This window comes from Lathamus discolor, chromosome 2 (assembly GCF_037157495.1).
Source record: "Lathamus discolor isolate bLatDis1 chromosome 2, bLatDis1.hap1, whole genome shotgun sequence".
Classification (NCBI taxonomy): domain Eukaryota; kingdom Metazoa; phylum Chordata; class Aves; order Psittaciformes; family Psittacidae; genus Lathamus; species Lathamus discolor.
The window spans coordinates 16782993-16803245 of record NC_088885.1 but is presented as its reverse complement, the minus strand read 5'-3'; the positions used below and the strand labels follow the sequence as shown (position 1 = coordinate 16803245).

General features: G+C 36.9%; 1 protein-coding gene and 1 long non-coding RNA gene across 2 annotated transcripts in view; both read left to right on the top strand.

Moving 5' to 3' along the window:
* Window positions 1-20253, top strand: part of HIBADH (3-hydroxyisobutyrate dehydrogenase) — an 84482-nt gene that overhangs the window by 24430 nt on the left and 39799 nt on the right. The gene's annotated exons all lie outside the window — the stretch shown is intronic.
* LOC136009127 (uncharacterized) lies at window positions 3448-11920 on the top strand. The gene is made up of 4 exons (XR_010610347.1): window positions 3448-3517; window positions 5120-5234; window positions 9881-9967; window positions 11868-11920. It is a non-coding gene; the product is annotated as an uncharacterized LOC136009127 (long non-coding RNA).

The following is a 20253-nucleotide window of genomic DNA, read 5'->3' as shown; positions in this document are numbered from 1 at the left end:
GAATAGAGATTTCTTCTCTCTTTTAAAAGTTGAAGGACAATTGGGAAAAGGAATTTTCAGTAGTGTAATCAGCATGTGGTACGTTGTAATAGAGCTCTCGTCAGAGTGTGTGTAACTTCCTATTTCTGCAGACACTTATCTTAGAATTTTTATTAGTGGGGAGTTGGGGGTGATGCTGGGGCAGTGGAAAGGTTTCATAGCAGAAGTGTTAAATGAGAAGCTGATAGGAATTTGGCAAGCAGGAGAGTTTCCTGAGATGGAGCATCCTCTTAGCAGCCTTGGGCTGAACCCTGGCTGCTTCTTAGGGCTCCCACCCTGTCCAAGATGGAAGTTCCTGCAGAGAGCACTAATAGCATCCCTTATGGCCTCAGTGTATTATGCTAAGGCGTGGGGCTTGACTGCTGTGAAACAATGCAGTAAATGTTTCCCAGGGCCAAAATGAACATGCCGGATCACCTAAATGCAGAATTCCTGTGCTAGGACAAACTGGACTGTAGGAAGGTATTTCTATTCGTGGCGCAGTGACTGCACACCTAATAAAGAAGGTGATTAATCTGTTACTGTTTGGTCACTGGCACTTTTTTCCCCACTGTATTAACATGCTTAGCAATTCTTAACACTAAATAGGTGCACGTAGTCACATTTAGTATGTTGTTTTCCTTAGCAGACAATTACACCAAGCTTGAGTGGAGCATATTTTGGTAACTGGGTTAAAGGATCCTTAGAAGATTGAAACAGTAGGCAGCAAAGCTTGTTAAGGAGTTTTTATTTTACAAGCCCTCAAGAATTCAGAATATGGCTTGCTTACTACTTAAAAAAGTCCAAAAGTCCCTTAAAGACTCCATTTCAGAGCCAGCATCAAATCTATGCTGTACTTGTCTAAAAATCCAAACATGCACTCTTGGCCGTTACTGTTTACTGAATCAGAACCCTACTGTTTCCACTTGCACTGTATCTAATTTATCCTAAGTGACCACAAAAACTAAAATTATTTATATGTTGGCACCTAACAGCTCCACCATAGTTAAGGGTCTGTTGGCATTTCCATTATAAACCTTCCCTTTGAGAGGTTTATAGCTTGGTGGTTTTACTTTTGCTTCAGGCTCAAATGTGCCATTTTCCTCCAATTCTTCTACAGAATTTCATTTAAGCCAGTTTGGCCATTATTTATTTTAGACTGTGTATGTTGGGGAGAGGAAGGGAACACACTATTTAATTTTGGTTTCAGAAGCTTTTTGGTCAGACTATATAATGAAAGGAAAATGGTGCTTTTTATTTTATTTCATAGGTACTTAACCCTTCTTTGCATGTGTCCAAGTTACTAAAACCATGCTTTTTCGGGTTGCTCCCAGTGTTCATGTGCCACACACCCACTCCCACCTGCTCACCCATCTTGCCTGCCCCTACCCGATTACATGCTTTGAGGAAGCATCCCCTTGGCTTCTGGCAGTGAAAGGTTTTGGGGGGAGTGGATGCAGTGGCATAGAGTGGATGTCCTGTTGAGATGCCTCAAGCCAACCAGTCCAACCGAGAAAACAGATGGAGCTTAATTGGAAAAAGACAGGCCAAATGCAGTTGTCAGTCACGTGTAACCCTGTGTGGTTAAGAGTGGCATTTCCTATGGCTCTGCCATTTCTTGTGGGATGTGTGTAAATTGCTGCTTGGGTGCAATAATCCTCCGAGTCTAAAAGTGGAGTGAGTTGCCAGTTTCCCTTAGTCCTGAATGCTGAACCACAGAGGAATTTCAACACTTTTTAAAGTAATAAATTCTTACCACAGTACTCTGTTATGATGATAATTAAATTCTTGCCACATAAATAATACCTATCTATAATGTTTCAGTACTAATCATAATAACACAGTATCAGTGTCCTTTTACATTGTGGTTTAAGAATACAAAGAAGGGAAATTGCGTGCAGAGAGGTAGAAGCTTTTATTAGACCAAATGATACAGCTGAAAATAGAAGACAAGTTTCTGAGTCAGTTCCTTCATCACATGGTGGAATAAGCTGGAAAGTACAATAATGCTTACTTTTTTTTTTTTTTCCCTTTTGCTATTGAATTACTAGAAAAAGCTACTCAGTGGAAAACAAAGTGGGGAGAGGATATGTGGCTTGACAGTTTCTTGTATGCTCATCATTGTGGGGTCTTCTTTTTTCAGGTGGTTCATGCAGATTAATCATTGGACAAATAAGTAATGAAACTCCTTTGTTGTATTTTGTCTTCTGTTTTATTAACAAGAGGGAGAAGGGAAGCAGCAGATACCAGTAGCTCATTGAACCATAGGGCATTAGATCCCATTGAAGTATTTAAGTCTTTTCCATCTTGGCTTTTTCCCCCCACCCTAATTCCAGATGTTAATGAGTTCATAGGTCAAACATTCCAAATCTTGAATGTTTTAGATTTTATTAGTTTAGTTTGTTGGCATTAACATTTAAAAACACTGAAGGCTGAAACTTCATTATATATTCAAACCCACTGTTTTCAGCTTTGGACTCTAGAAACAGAAGCTTACAGAAACAGCAAATGTCAAAAGATGCATGATTACTTCATCACTATCAAAACTTCAATTTTAAATACATTTTCACTGGTGTCCAGTTATTGCTAAGGATCAAGAAATTTAAACTATATGCAGTCACAGGAAAGAAAATCATTAGAAGTACTTTAATAGAGCACATCTATAAAGCTCCAATTCCAGTACTTAAGCATCTAGTGAAGACTATCCATTACAATGGGAATTTAGTCCAAACTGAAGAGGTATGTCCTCAGTGTCTGTTCAGTGTCCAGGGTAATCTATCTGTCTTATACTTCTGAGTTACTGCCTTTGAAATTTAAGGATTTCAAAGCACTACGTAGAGCTGACATCCTGGGCATGATTTGGGTGGAGTTTTCATGCAGCTATAAGCTAATAATTATTTGGAAATATCTTTCATCACAAACTAAACATAGAGGATTTATTATTTGGTGTCAACTAAGTTCAAGGATTTATTGTTTGCTATTTTCAGAATCTAACCTCACCAATACATTGCTTAAACCCTGTTAAATTAAAAGGTAGCACAATGACTTATACTCCTTTCTGCCTTTCTTGGAAATGGAATAGTATTGGGTTAAAATATTTTGTGGTTATTTTCAAAGCAGCATCTCCTGCAAATACGACCTTGAAGTAGAACTATGTATTTAGGCTTCACAAGTTGTTATGTTTCGTTACTACTTCATTTATGTCTCTTCAGCACAACAAACACTGACTCACTTTAAATGCTGTCCATCTCTTCCTAACTCTCTAATTGAAGCAAATAATGTCCATCCACTCTAGTAGGTGTATTGCAGTTTCTCATGAGGTAGCAGCTGGGTATGAGCATTCCTTAATCTCTATCACTTTACAACAACTTGAGTATCCTCTACACTGGCTGATGAAATAAAACACATTTTCTAAATTCCAGTTGTTGCCCTGGATTTCCAGTGACAAAATATGTGGGGAAAAAGAACTGGAGGATTGTTAGCTGAAATGTACTTGTCTGTAAGTACCTGGTGTAGACTGCAGTTTCAAAGGAGTGTTTCTTTTAGTGGTGCATGGCTTTAGTGTAGTTATAACTGTTCTTAATGCTCATGTAGGTTTGCTGAAACCACTGAAGTTTGTTTGCAGCTTTGCCAAGTATTATTAGAATATATACCAACAGCTCTCACTAGGACAGTAGCTACCTGCTCTTGGTCACCTGCATGTGTTGCTTCAGCTGTATTTGAACTTCCCACGCTGAGGATGTGTTTTTGAAGGGCAATAGGATTTAGATACCTTAGAACTCTAGAGATTGTGCAGACAATCATTACTTTGCCTCCCTCATCAGATAGTTCTGATGAAAGCCAACAGATTTAATTGTCACTGTGAATAAGTACTCATTATGGTGAGACGGAACTCCGCAGTTTTTATGTATTTAAATAAAGCCCTGTTTATGTTGCACATAGGCTCTCAACATTTTTCTTTTCCTTAAAAAAACAAATGAAAGCAAACAAACTAAAAATGGCCACAAAGATGTAAACATGATCCAAAAAAAGCCAGTTCCTGATTTTTATTTTCTTGTGTTCATTTTCATATATATGTGGAAATTTCTGTAATTTTTCCACAGTATTTAGACATTGTCAATATTCACTCACACTTACCTGTGTTTTAGTGTGCATGTTCACTATAGAAGGATATTCAAAAGTGCACAAGGTACATATTACATGCAGGTGCTCCTGTTAACTCAAAAAAAAAAATCTAAAATTTTTAAATCTAAATCTTAAATTTAAAAATTTAAATCTAAATTTATAGGAGAGACATAGGATAAATCTGATGTATTTAACTGATGATAGTGGAAATGGTATCGACAAATACAAATAACTGCTGCCCCTTCTAAAATATGAGATTATAAGAAAGTGACTTATATTACAATACAGTAAAATCATATAACTTTACATGTATTAGTGTTTCAGTTATTAACAGTTAATATTTGAATGTTTCATTTTCTCCTTCCTCTCTATGTTGACTCCATGTACAACTCAGTCAGCAGCAGTTTCTTAGTATGAGTTTCTTAATGAGTAGAGATGTTGCACAATTAGTTTGATGGACTTTTCTTCTTTCTTTCTCTAGTACTGTTGTGTATTTTAGACCTCTTACTCATGTAGAAAAGTAAATAAGGATTTCATTGCAGTTCTTCTCTCAATGCTAAGCCACATATTTGGCATACAAATGTCATAGGGGTTTCCTTTCTATGCCTTAGAATGACCTTAAATTGACCTAAAATGACTAGTTTCTGCAGGGATTGGAATGGCTGAGGCTCAGAAAGGTTCTTGTCTGTCACTTGATTACTGGTTCTTGCGTGTGTGTTTTAAATGACATCATAGTGTCTGTAGTATCGGTTCCTAACAAAGACAGAAAAACTAGTTCCACATTTTTTAATGCAATCTGCATTAAAATGCTTCCATATACTTAGTGGAGCATTAGAGATATCTATAGACACCATGGTTTTCTTTTTAAATGATATATGCTGGAATTATAGTAGGTTTAAGATATCTGTCTGTTTCATTGCAAATCCATCTAGAATACTGATCATAATTCGTGTTCCCTCATTCTTTCCACATTTAGGGGTGTTACCTGGGTTTGGAATAGCCAGCTGTCTCAAACACTATCCGCATTTTTAAAGGAATAAGAAGTCTTGGCAGACACTGGAACAATTAATTGGCTTTTTCAGCCAAGTCAGGTTAGGAAAGTATTTCGTGGGGAGGGGGCTGGGTGGGAGGGGAATACAATCTCCTGGTTTCAAGATTGAGGTCTGTTAACCCTTTAGGAATGGTAGTCAGACTTTGCTACGCACAGTTCTCCATCTCTGACATTTGTGAAATTTATTTCTTAAGTGAAAAGATTCTAAACTATGAACATACAGGAAAAACATGTTTTATTAGGGGGAGATGCCTGGGATGAGGTGACAAGTATTGAATTTAAATCATGGTGGGTTTAAAAATCTCTGAGGTTAAATAGAATTAGCATTAGAATCTGTATTACAGAGCACTAACCTCCTCCTAGTATATACTTTTAGAACAGAAGGAGAAAGGTGACATCCGAGCACAGGATGACACTATATTCCCATTGAGTTAAATGAAATATTTCCATGCTGGACTTGCTCACCACATTCAACACCTTGGCTTAACCATGGATGCTTAGTTAATATTTCATTTCCAGCTCCATAGCTTCACTTATTTTCATTCTAAACCAGAACAAGTACTAAACACCACATTTTAGTTAAATGTATGTCCTGAAATGTTTAGTTTGAAGTCCTGGAATTGTTACTCAATCTGCTTTTTCACAATTCTGTGTACATTTTAGTGCCAATGAATCAATTTATGGCAAAGAATTTTCAACTCAGTTGCTTTTAACAGTTGGCAGCCCTTGTTCCAAAGACTGTTTGTTTGTTTGTTTCAATTGTCCTTTACAGGGTAAACTGCTAGCAGTTTAGACTGGAAACTGTAAAGTTAAACTTTTTGGAATCGTTACTGCCCCAAGTGGGAATATAAACCATATTGAACAAAATTTATTTAGCCTATTAAAAAGTCAGCCTAAAACTGCATTTAATTAGTTTACACTATTACATCACTTCTAGTGGGGAGTAGAACTTAGGCAGAGTAAAAGGAGCTCTATCAGGTGAGCTGACTGTGGCCCATATGGGGCTTTAAGATAATGATGAGTTTAAATTTCCTCTTAGAGCTAAGTGAGAATAAAACTGGAGGCAATAAATACTCTTGGCCAAAGCCATTAAATGAAAAAGCTGGGAATTCTCCAGCTCTTGACTTAAATTGTTTGTTTATCAGCTGGCGCCTAGTCTGGAGTCAAGAGCTGGAGATTTCTATCTGTGACAGAACTTTGAAACTCTTGCAGGACACTTTCATTTTAACTTAAGGTAACTTGAGTTTATAGCTTTGGCTTTAAAGATTACTAATGATTTACTCATTTCCTTACCATTTAACCAGAGAGGACTTTTTCCCAGGAAGGGATCTGTGTTTATTTAGGGCCTTTGTCTGCGGAGGGATTAAAAGGCAGCCCACCAGCATTGTGAACTTGATGGTAATAAAAGGTCACCAACACACACCATAAAAACATTCTTACTATGGAATTAATTATACAGTGTAATTTTACAAAGCATTTCAGTAACCTTCCTTTTAAACTTCTGCTGTGTTTGATTTTTCCTCAAATGGGGGAAATTCAACTTTGGCATTAATTGTGTGAATTAGACTTTGTGTGTATGTGTACAACTGTTTACAGTATAATATACTCATCGGCAAGTTCAACTCACAATTGAAAACAATTGTAAAATTCCAGCTGAAGTTAGACCTAGACATGTGAACTTAAAGACTTAAAATACTGCACACTGGGAGCAAAAGAATGAACAAAAGACCTGTTAGCTTAGAAATGCAAATGGTTAACTTAAACATTGTTGCCATGTTTGGTATTTTTATAGAATATCACATATTTTCCAAGCCATTAAACACTGCTCAAACAAAATCCTCTTATTTTTTCTAAGCCACCAGGTGGCATTGCAGCCCAGCCTGCTCAAAATAGGCAATTGATAATTTATAAAGATTAGTGCAGAAGACATTTCTCCCCTCCACCTCATTCATTTTATTTTACTTTTAGGGCTCAGCTTAGAATATCTATATGTTTAATATTCCTTAAAACCAAAGTGATTTCATTCTAGGTTTTGTTCACAAAGGTAAAAAGTGTTAAAATTGTCATAGCAGGGTATTGGCAAAACCTTTTTTTTTTTGCTTCAGTAAGGTGATAGCAACAGAATTATGTTCCTGTTTAGCTTAGGGAATGAGCTTAGATTCATTGGCAGTGAAGTTCACAGAAATGTCTTAGAAGCTGTGGAGTAGACAGGTGTAGAAGAGTATGTAGTGTAATCCATGCGATTTTCTGTATCAAGTGCAATTATATCTTGCTATAGTCAGAATAAAGATGAAAAAGTACAATTATGAAGTTGTGTTTTTTCTCTTTTTCCTTAGAAGGATATATTTCCTCTATTTTCAATTAGCATTTTATTATACCTCCATACTCTTTTATAAATGGGCAAAAGAGATTACATACCCATGAAAAATAACTAGAAAATCGCCTTTCACCGATTAACTGAAATACTAAATAGCTCGTAATGTGTCATGTAGCCTGTTTGACAAATCTAATACAATCGCATAGTCAAAAACATGATAAATCTGTAGCATGACTAAGGACGATTCTTTTTCCCCAGTTTTGTATTTTTTGAATGTGTACTTTTATTCTTTCTCCTGAAACAGATGAATTTAAGGTATTACTGCAGTAACTTATCTGCAGTTGTACTAAATGCCACTCCTCTTGTGCTGCTGCCCTTTTTCTTAGGCCGTTAAATGAGCATAACCCATTTTAAGAAATGTATATGTTTTCAAAGTAAATGTCTCTTACCTCCCACCTTGTTGAAGTCCAAACGTACATGTTCTGCTGTAGTCTGAGTATCTGAGATGCAGCCTAACTGAAACACCAAAAATTCAGATACTAGGGGAATAAGAAAAACCCCATGTGGTAATTTAGGTGATGCTTTCAGCAAATCATACTTCAACATCAATTTCTTCACTAAGGAAAGCAGTACCTAAGAATAGGTAATTGAGGCTTTTGACCCTGGATATTAAACTTTTAAACTTGATACAACAGTCTGCCTCTAAGCTTTGTTGTATACTGATATTGCTACTTACTTAACATCAAAAAGCTGTGGTAGTTTGCCTTTATAGATTGTGCCTGTGTTCTGGAATTGCCTCCTGCTGTCCTTGAACTGTTTCTTAGTTTAACGTGTTAGATTTTCTCATCAAAGCTTTTAAGCACAGTGTTTAGTTAACACTTGTTCTATCAAATCTGATACAGTAGACTGGTTTGGAGTAAAACTGTTCTTTTCATTAACAAACACGATAGCCTCTTTCCCAGCATATCATGGGGTTTTTGTGTAATGATATGCACATGCAGATTTTACATTGCATGTAATCTTTATGTTTGCCCAGTTTGCAGTCATTGCTCTAGGACTAGAGTAAATGACTGTTCTTTGCCAAGATTCCAAAAGTAAACGGGCCTCATTAAAAATAATGGTTGCTGAGGAAAGAATCTCTGTAAGTTGAAGCGGCTTGCTTGAGGACTTGTTTAACCATAACGCAATTTTGATTCTGTCTGCTGGTTCAGTTCGGTGTGACACCACTGCTGCTGAGAGCTGTTAGGAGATTCATGGCACAGAGGTGAAAAACAAGAATGTCTGAATAAAGGAAAAAAAAGATAGATTTAAGATCCGAAGCATTGTTTGAGCTGGATAGATAAAAACTGGGGAGTGGGGAAAGAAAGGAGAAGAACAGAGTAATAAAATGTCTTTTAATGACTTCAGAAAACAGAATTCTCTTTGACTTTCCATTTGACATAATATGTGCCTGTGTACATATTGTGTCAAAACCATGGCAGTGCTGTGGATTGCTCTACCCATTTCTTAAGTAGTTTGAGAAACATGTTTTTTTAAATAAAAAATTCAATAAAAGCATATAATGGGAATGTTTAATTACTACAGTGAGTTACAGCTACAGTCATTTTAGAATGGGTGGATTTTATAGTATTTGTGTACTTACTGCTTTAAACTTTACCAGAGTTATTTCCTACATAGACACTTCTCTTTTTTTTTTTTTCATCCTTCTGTTTGTAAATGTTTTGGCTTGCGTCAGTGAAAATGGAAAAAGCTTAAATATGCAGCCTGTGATCTTTAGAAAATTTGGAACATATTTGGCTACTTTCTTGTCAAAAGTTGGCTTTTTCTAAGGTGCATCTACACGTGCACAAAGGATGTGGCTTTGCGCATGATGTTTTGCAGTTGAAGTTCCTAGTAATATTTTGGTTTAACCCTATGTGAAATTTCAAAAGGTACAGAAAGCCCTTTTCTTAAGGGGGGAAAAAGTCTGCATATTCCTGAAACCTCTTAGATTTGTAGCAGATGCACTGAAATGCCACTGCTGAAATAAAACAAAATCCAATTTTTTATTTTTTCAATTTTTTTTTAACAAAACACTAGTTAGTGGCCAAGTAAAGATACCACACTAATGCGAACATGTAAAACTCGTAACCTCTGGTTTATACTCCAGGTCATACCTGCCTGGAAAGTAAATATAGAGGAAGAAATTAAAGCTGCTTCTGTAGAAGAGCCCTCAGGCTTTTAAAATAGATGCCCAGAACATTAGTTTTCACCATTTTCTGGGATTAGAGAATGATCATTTCATAAATTGGGGGTAAAATAGTTAAGTAGAGAGATTATAAGGTAAAACCCTTAGAAGTCCCAGCAAGTTTTGGAACTGAAATCTGCAGAATCTACTTTGGAAGCAGAATTCGCAGCTGACCTGTGTTGGATAATGGAGCAGGACTGAGAACAGTTCAAACAGTGTCTTCAAGAAGGTTAGTAACTTTTCAAAGGTCAGTCGTGTTACTCATAGTTATACTTTCCTGTACCTTTGCTCAGGGCTGTGCCTGACTGGATTGCAGAACTTCTCCTTCCAGGACACCAAGTAACTATTAAGAAAAGCTATTCTGTGGGAGAAGTGGGGTGTAGGCTGGAGTGTTTGTGAAACAAGTGTTAAACAATGAGGAAAATACGGCTGTTGGAGTAAAAACCATTCTACAGCAACAGGAATATAAAATCCTAATTCTTACATGGTCTTCATGTGACCCACTTCATTTGATGATAAAGAGGGACGAGAAGGTATCAGGGAACATCTTTTAAGTGCGTGTTTGACTGTTTCATATTATTACTCTGTTGAAAAAAAATAAAAAAATACTCATTAGTGCAACAGGCAAGGGGTTTCCTCTCCTGGAGAAGTAATGCACATCCTGAAAAGCATTTCTGTCCTTTCCTGGTTTGTGAACAACGTGCCTGATATAAATGCTTTCAGAAGTTTTTGTTTTCTTAAAAATGTCTGTTAAGTAAGGTGACAACCAGTAAGTTCAGAATATTCAATCTTGAAATTTTAAGTACATCATTGCTTATTCCTAATTTGACTTTTTAAAATTACTTCAGAAATAATGTTTTAAGCAAGTAATAAACTGTTTGAAGTTCTCACCTCTGGACTATATACTTTTTAGGTGCTAGTAGACAGGACATATTAAATAGCGCTTGTGTGCACGTTTATATCCATGTTCTTTTCTCTTATCTTACAGTGCTCTACCTTACATATCAGAAATTACCCAATAAAATAAATGACGAAAAGTGTAAAATTTGCTTACAACAACAAGAACCTAAAATAACCATTTTATAATGCCAATGAGGTAGCTGACTATGTGTGTTATGGGGTAATAAGATATTCTCTGATGTGTTTACTGCATTCAGACTTCCACGTTAACATGTATTGAAGCCATAAAATGACAGTAATTGTAGTAGCATACACCTTACCTTCTTGCTGAATTATTTCTGTTGCATTCATGATTATTGAGTTAAACAATTCTTGTTGCAACTATAAACATTTTATGGAAAGGAGAATTGATAGATTTTCAGTTTGTCAGTAACCTAAGTATGCTGTGATCTCTAATTTTTTGTCTGTGTAAAATCATGTAGTGGTTAAAAGTTGCAGCACTGCACTCCCTCACAATATTGAGATAACTTTGAAATTATTTACATAAAAATATAGTTTATTACATATGTATGATGTATAGTGTTATAGGAAACTCAGATTAATATGATTAGACAGTGGAAAAATATTTGTTACTATTTTTTTCAAAACTGGCATTCTCTGTCATTTCCACACAATGTGTTGAATGAGGGTGGTTGTGTTCTAAACATAGTATCAACACTTTGCCTTCTTTAATAGTGTCAGGTTTTATATCATATGGATTTATTTATATGGATTCTTTTTTATAGGAATCCATTCCCTTTTAGTTTAAAAAGGTTTTAGGTTTTTATCCATACTAATAAACAGTAGGAAAATTGTTAACATTTTGATGGTTTTGAAGAAAAATTAAGCAGCATAGTGCAAGTTGTAACTGTTACATTAAACTACACTTTGTCATGGATTTAGATTTTATTATTTAATACTTAACAATCTTCCTTACATTTTCCAAGGCTGACTCACTGTTCCTCTGTTAACTTTATTTTTCAAGTGACACACTTGTGTCTTACATAATGAAAATAACCTATATCCTTTAAAAACCATTAGAGTAACAATAAGAGTAATAAACAGTAAGAGTACCAAACAGTAGGAGTAATCAGTATATGCATGAGAAGCAAACCGAAGGTAGCAATTGAGACCTGTAGATACTGGATGACAATGAACTACCGAACCATGTGCTTTTCTTCTACTAACAGGACAATTTGCATGACTGAGAGCCTGAATGTCTATGGTGAAAGAAAGTGAGGATGGAAAGGTATGTGCTTCCCAGTGAAAACAGACGGGCAAGTAAGGTGTTGGAGACAGTTTTGGGGCAAGAATGTTCTCTAAAGGAAGGAATTAAAAAGGCAAAGAGAAGTAAGACTGTCCTAGAAGTCTTAGCATAGTCTTAACATTTTCTCCTAAAATTTCTTGGGGAACAGGAGGTGCCTGACTCTTTTGAGGGAAAGTTCTTCTGAAAGTGAAAGTAGCATGCTGAAGATGCTGCTTTAATTCATGTTTTCTTCATGTAGCCTCTGAATCATGCAGCTCTAGACAGGTGAACTACGAAGAGAAGTAGCTAAGTAGAAAATGTTGTAATGAGTATTGGGGGAGACTGTGACACTGATGGATTGTGGACTGCCCAAGAAAAAGGTGAAGTGTCACCTACGTACATAAGACAGAACCAGAGTTACTAAGGGGAAGCAGGAAGGGGTCACGGGGACCCCTAACTTTGAGAGTTCTGTACTGATTAACTCAAAGTGCCAAGGGTTTATGTCTCTCTCCAAATGAAGAATGTGATGCTTTTACACCTTGTTTTTGTGGGAGGAGTTTGTCTGAATGAGTATATTATACCATAAAGGAACAGCTTTGTTAATGTTAAGCTGAAAGTGTTCAAGGACAGGCTGGATGGGGCCTTGAACAGCCTGGTATAGCAGAAGGTGTCCCTACCCATGGCAGGGGGGTTGGAACTAGATGAGCTTTAAGGACCCTTCCAACCCAAACCATTCTATGACTATATGATTCTTGCTTTGACTAATGGAAAAACTATAGACCTATTGGATGAAGAATATGATTTCCTCAAAAGCACATACAACCTGAGCATTGCAAAACTATGAAATCTAGAAAGTAATATGGGTTAGCACATCCTAGACTACTTCCTGCATGTCAGGGCTGTTGTGAAATCTAGTCTATTTAAAGGGGACAAATTCTGTCACTCATTGGGAAGGAAGTATCAACATGCTGTACTGTCCTGGTGTCTCATTTTCATAGGAGTTCTGATTTATAAGGACTTTTGGGGGTCATCTAGTCCAGCCTCCCCCTTGAAGCAAGACTGTTGCAAAGGTTGGATGAGGTACACTGTGTGGCTTTCTTCTGTCAAGCCTTGAAAACCTTCAAGGGTGGAAATTCCACTAACCTGGTCTGGTTAACCAGATTTATTGACCAACTCCCATCCCAGCAAAATAGTTTTGTAGCCATTTTGCAGAGATCAGATACATATTCCAGAGTTATATCTCAAAATGTTGGGGAAAAGAAGCATATAGAAGAAGTAAAGCCCTTTGTAGGTATATTTTTTTAGTCAGTCCTTATATTTTGTGTCTTGTTTCATGAACACTGTACCTTAGACATGTTGCTGGAATCTTAAACAAAACAGTTCTGAGAGTCTCAGAATTGGTCTTAAAATATTAAACAGTGACAGTAATCCAAAGACACATGTAGCTGGATTTAAGATTCTCATTATCTACGTAGATTTGAAAATAGGCTTTGCATGTCAAGTTGGGTTTGGGTTCCAGAATTCAGACAAGTTGATAGATGATCCTATAATTTCTTCAAGCATGTGGTTTTCGCTGTATGGATTCAGTCACAAATTTGGTGGCTTGTCTTTGCTTGGGTAGATAGTGACAAAGCCAGAAGAAATTAAATAGGCAATACAGTTCTTTTTCTAACTTTGCAGCCTTCAATAAATTGTTTATATATTTAGTCAATCAGCTCCTTGGATGCTTCTGTAAAAATGAAAAATAATGGTATGATTAGGATGTCTGTAGCAATCCCATGACAACACAGTTGTTAAGTGATCTTTTATTGTCTGCATGTAATCTTTTTCTTAGAGGTGGGTCCTTTTATCACAGGGAAAAAAGCTTATGTTCTTTGATCAGTGTTTTTCTGTGTGCTAACATTAATAAGTCCTGGGAATTCCTTAAGAGTAGAAGCCTAATAATTATCTCTTTGCTGTCAAAGAGCTAGTCTAGTTGATGCTTGGTTTTTGCAATGTCTAATGTCAAGGTTCTATACCAGTAATTAGTACCAACACTTCCCACATACTGAATTTATGGCAGTGTGACCACATTTTTACATATGTTGAGGGATACTTCAGTAACCCTCTTAACATGAGGATATTAAGAAATATGCTGTTATTTCTCCCTAGAAATTTAGTTTGCTCTGTTTTTTGGTTTTTGCTGTCTGGCAGCAAGTGTAATATTGTGGTATTCTGTAATGTTTTTCACCTAATTATACATGATATTTTATAGAAGCATCCTTTCCATCCTGCCAATGCAAAACAACTTCTGTTGAAGACCCTTTTAACTGGTAGAAGATATTAAGTGGCCAGATAAAGTAAAAACGCAGGGGGCCTACCAGAATGCAAGTTACTAATACTGAATCTTTAACCTTTACGGTATTCTAGGAATGAATGAACAAAGGAATAACTTTTTCTCAAAAACTGGAGCAGGAGTAATCGAAAGTGGGAAAACATTTTTATTTTTTTTTAATGCTGCATGAGACTACTTCTAATAGGGTCTTAGGAATTAATTTCTGTTCATTTCTGACTGAACTAGAGTTAAGGGATTAGAACCTATTTTGAAAAATGCATAGCAGAAGCACTGTCAGCAGCACACATGTATGTGTTATCAGTCTTACCAGCAGTACCAATGTATTTTGCTACAGGTCAGATGGTCAAGCCTTTTTCTGACTATGAACATCATGACTATCATCATTATGACTATCCATCAGCTGTAAATCCTTATGCCTAAATTTCAGTGTTACAGAACTCCTCTGTCCATTGCCATAATAATTGAGCTGTTTCTGAGTGGAAAATACTATAAATATCTTCATTTGAAGCTTGCTTAGTTTTTAGAGGATTATTTTTATTTGTATGTGGGAAAACCACACAATCAGTTTTGGCTTGGAATGTGTTATAGCTAGTGGGTGACTTCATATTCTTTTTAATTTTTCTTTTCATAAGATTGAAATGCATAATCTTGAAGTAATCACCATACAGTTTTCATAACTTGTATGCATACAGTTACTCTTGGTAAATGAATATGATAGATGGTATTTGTTGGCGGCTGAATTTATCAATGGAAGGAAATGTGTCTTGGATAGCTAGATCCACAATTAGGAGCATCACTAGAAAGAATCATAAAGATTGTGAAATCAGCTTAGGTTGCTGAGGGACTAATACAATGCAGTGGTTATGGGAGAGGAATAGGCATGTTTGCTTACAGTGCTTTATGCCACTACATAATTTTTTAAGTGTATTTGGGAGTTTCTGCATTGTGCTCTATGGTGGGCATTTTTTCTGTGGCTGTGCTGGACCTTGCTCTTTCATTGTCATCACTTCACTTCTGTGACATGAAAATTCTATCCTGATTTGTATCTGCAGTGTGTTATTACAGTGTGTCCAAAGCCCAGTAGACTGGTAGACTTCTGGCTAGCCACACATTGTGCGTACATGTTCTGCTGCCAGAGATGGCAGGATTTGGTATCTCTGATCCTCTCCTTTACTTGTGTCCTCTACTGCACTCATGCCATGGAATGTAGGTTCTTCAGCTCTTTTCTGCATTTTGATGACTATAATACTTCTTGCTAGTGGCATTTATTTTCAGTCATCTGTTTTTCATTTGAGCACTGATTCTGGTTTGCCCTCTTTTAACTTTGAAAAAGGTGATTGTCAAGAATAAATATAAAGAAAATGTAGTTCTGAGCTTCCCTTCACGTATTCCTGGTGCTTCAGCCTACGCTGTTTCATTGGCTTTCCTACAGATCATAAATACTGTTTGAGTGAGAGCTTTAGAGAATGACATTGAACATTATATAAATGATCAGTGCTTTATTATTCACTGAAAAGGCCAAGGAGTAGCAGTAGATAAGGATTAAACTCATGGGTCTTCTCCAACTCTGGAGTTAAAGTACAGAACATAGAGATGCTTTTTCATACTTTGTGATGAAAAGAGTTGATGTCTGAATGGTTTTATGAAATCAGTACAAAATCAGTTCAGGGATCTTATTTCCCACTTGTTCTCATGGGAAATAATCTCCCTGGGAGATCTGTAGGAAGGAGCTGATATGCCTCTTTAGCTTAATATAGTCAGTGCTATGCATACATATGGAGATTACTGTAGGAGTTTCCCGTAAAAAAAACTTTGCTTTAGGGGTTTGAAACTCTTGCTGAAGAAGTACTGTTTGGGTGAATGTCATGACTTAAGAGGGTGATGAATCTTAAGGAATATTTCAATTCATTCCTCCTGACATAGCCTTCAGTTCTGGTACCTGCCATTTAGCAGCATTTCCAGAGGACCTAGGGTACCTAGGGTGCACAAGCACCCTTGTTTACATAACTCATACAATTTTACTGTAAGAGCTAAGGTGACTGTACCAAAGTTCATCTACTCCCTTCTCTGGTGGCTGGGAAGATGTTTATAGAAACATTCCTATGGCTTCTTTTTTTGCAGTGGCTCTACGTTATCGCAAGACTATCAACTTTGAGTCATTAAACATGGGAGAAATTGATTTAGAATGGGGGCAGATTTGGAATGTTGCTGTTGAGAACAGAGAGAAATAAGTGATGAATAAAAAGTGCATTTCCATCTCCATCTTTGTCTTTTCTAGGAGTGCAGAAGAGCATTTTTCCTAATGATTATTATCCTTTTGCACTTGCTGCAATTAATTAGAGTATCCAGTGTGGCTGGGTGTGGGACTGGCCAGAACAGCTATTCTTTTGAATAGATCCCTCGGTTAATACAGCTAAAGGAGAGGCTTGATCAACATAAACAGGATGACAGAGTGCCAGGACAAAAGGAGGTGGACATGGCTGCTGTAATGAAAGGGGTAGTATCAGACCGCTGTTGTGGTGGGCTTGTTGCAGTAGAGGTTTGGGGAAAATTGCAGGAGGCTGGCACATGGCTGGATGCGTAGTACTACTATCCTAAACATGTGACCCAGCCTGTGTGCTCAGCAGAACTTTAAAAGGGAGTATATTAAGCGGTTAAGAAATTTAATACAGTGCTTCCTACTTTGAAGCTAAGACAAGTCTGCTGTAGGGTTTAATTTTGCTTGGAAACTGATGCAGCAGGCTGTGCAACACAGCAGAGTAGAAGCAGACAGAGTACAAAAACTTGTAACACGTGACAGTCAGTTGTGAAGAAGCCATTCATGGGGCCAGAAGGAAGCTTTCTTTATCTAGAATTGTTGAAAATTGTGACTGAAAAGTTCCTGCCTGTCATTCCATGAGATTAAATTCTCTGACCCACCATCCTTTTTTGTTTTCCTACTGGGTTATCTTATCTGTGGTATAGCTATCTCTTTGATGGTTTAATTTTATGTGTCTCTTGACCTCTTTAATGATAGCCTTCTGTTGGCCTACTCTTACTTGCCTTGATCAGGTGACTATATGGCATCATGCTAACTTCCTCCAGTGAAGTGTTTCAATGTGAGACTTCCTATAGTATAAATATCTCTTCTGCTTCTCCCAGGGTCTCCTGTTTGTGGCTTGGGTCTCATGGGTCTCAATGTGACTCTGCATTTTCCTTCCCCCAGTCTCCTCTTGGCAGATCTGCTTCATGGCATCTCTGTAGTTTGCCATCATCTTTTATTCCTGATATTGCAGATTTTTCCTTCCATGTTTGTCTTCTTATTCATAGGTTTTGTGACTCATAACTTCATTCCTACAGTTCATCAAAGTTCAGTAGGAGATGCTGGGAGCAGTTGAGAAAGTGTTTCCTTTGTCATGAAGAAGATACGGCTTGTCAGGTCTGGGAAGTATACTGAGAGTAGTTTCACTTAAATCTTCCATTAAATGGTTGAAACACAAATCTCAGATAACAGCCTGCTTGGCCAAAGCAACTGTGCCGAGGAAAGTGTGGCTTGTAGTTTTTGCTCAAACAACAAAAATAAATGCCAAATTCAAATGCGTTAGATTTAGTTAGCATAAACATCTTTTCATATGAGACCTCAGAGCCTCTCTTTGAAGGAATTGTTCCAGAGAACATGATTGAAATTGAAGAGATTTATTGCTAAGTGGCATCAACCTCACAACTGGGTGATGTTTCAGTTTGTGAGTTAACTAGTTTGTCTGACGTGAAGTGTAGATTCTGCTGTAGACATGCTCAAAGCAGAAATCTGGTGACATTGGCACAAGGTTAAAAACTGGAAAATAGTTCAGTATGATCATGGAGTTTTTATTATCTCATCTTGATAATATTTAAATGTAAAATCAAAGGGCAGAGCTGAAAGAAACAAGAAGTCTGTGTACAGAGTGAACTTGTGTATTTCTTGCCCAGACTTCCTTTTACGAAGTAATAAAGCTGCAGTAGTGGTGTACTATTGTTGTGTCAAAATTACACAAATTAAAATTTGGGACAAAAATAAGTTCAGAATTTCATCAAGGCAGATCTACATCCGTAGCACGCATTTTTATTAAATACTACTTATGGTAATACAGTCTGTATCCACAGAACAATTTGCAGAGATATATCTGTAGTAAATGTTCTTGTACCCCTGTGTTTTAGTCTTTTTAAATGTTCTTTTTATGTGGTGGAATGGGAGGTAAATGTAAATATCAAATTTTATGGAGAAAAATATGGTGAAAAAAAATCTTTCTCTGGATGTTCACCTAATGGTAAAGGAGGGAGCAACTGCTGATTTTTTGGCATATTAGAGAGTCATACACATTTTGGACAGGGCCATTGTAAAATTTGGTTTTGTTTTCATAATAACACTAGCCAAATAATTTTTGTCCATTGCCACCTCTTTACAGGTGCCTCTGTCAGGCCATGTCCTTGCCTATATTTGCAATTATTTTTTTCTTTCCAAAGGCTGAAGTCTACAGCTCATCTTTTGTGAAGTTCTATGAAAGGCTGGAACTGTTAATTATTTATTCTTTTACTTGGATCATGTGTGTTAAAATCTTGCAGTTTAACTGTATTTGTGTGTTTAGTGGGATCTGGATGGAAGCTTGCTATATGGAAATAACGGCTCCCATCTGTTTTGGAATAAATTAGTTGTCATAGTGTCTTTACAAGGTGAACACTTGTCATAGATATCCTTCTGTTCTGCCTTGATTATATTTCTGACTTGACCACTTCAGTTTTCAGAGAACTTGAAAATTGCTGAAGAATGACCTTACAGACTCCATTATTAATCTCACGTACATAAAGGAATGGTTTTCACAGAAAACATTCAGCACTTTGCTCATAATGAGCTGAGGCAAGGAACATATTTGTTCCGACTTTCTTACCTTCCTCCTTTGGCTTGTATTTTGATAGAAATGGATAAAGTCTTGTAAAAGCAGATGAGCTAGGTTTTTACACCGAGTGAAATACTGATAGAATTGCACTCAGGTCCACATATATATTCTCTTCTTCTGGGCCAATTTGATGTCTGCTCTTAATATTTGTGTACACATTGGGTCTAGTATGAATTCCTTTATGAGAACAGGCTCTGAGAAGAGGCGTAGTGATTGCTGGGAATGTGGGAAAGGTACAGCAGATACCAAACAGCTGCTGTTGAAAGGAACCCAGTACCATACAGATGACACCTTCAATGCGAAGGATACTCTCAACAGTATTTCAGTGAGCCTAGGAAAAACCCTAACTGCCATCAGTAAGTAACTGGATGCAACAGGCTGGGTAACCAAAGTGAATCTTTGCAAAAGGATAGGACCAAACGTTTTCCAGCAGCCTGGATGAATGATAGCTCTTCCTAGACATAAAGCTTGCCCTTTTTAACCCTTTAAAATGCCCTTGAATCAGTGTCAGTGGCCCTAAGTGAAACAATTCTGATCTAGTGAGGTTTTCCATTCTAATCCCTCTGAAATCTGCCCCTGCTTTCAGGACAGGAAAACTAAAGCTATCTTATTCTTCCTTTCTGTTCTGCACCTTTCACTACCTGCTGCCACTCTTTGAAACTAGAAATGTTATGGATGGTAGAGTTGCCTCCCACCCCCACAAATTTATCTCCACATTGTGAACTGATTTTCTGGGAAAAAAAGGAAAAAAACATATTCAGAAGTCCTTCAAAATTGTTTTGGTCATTTGAGAGTAGAAGAGACCAAGATACATTGGCTTTTGTGCGATATGATTACAAAAGAACGTCCAATTAAATTATACAGCAATAAATTAAGATATGTGATCAGGCAGCATAGGATCAAATACAGTTCAGTGTTAATAAATATAAAGTGGTACTCACTAAGGAAAAAACACTTGATTAACTCCTCATTGCTGCCTGATTTTGAATTAGCTGAATGCACTTAAGACATTTTCTTTTTTTAGGCCCCTTACTGTATATCCTTGCATGCTAATTAGTGAAAGCTTCTGTATAATGTGAATG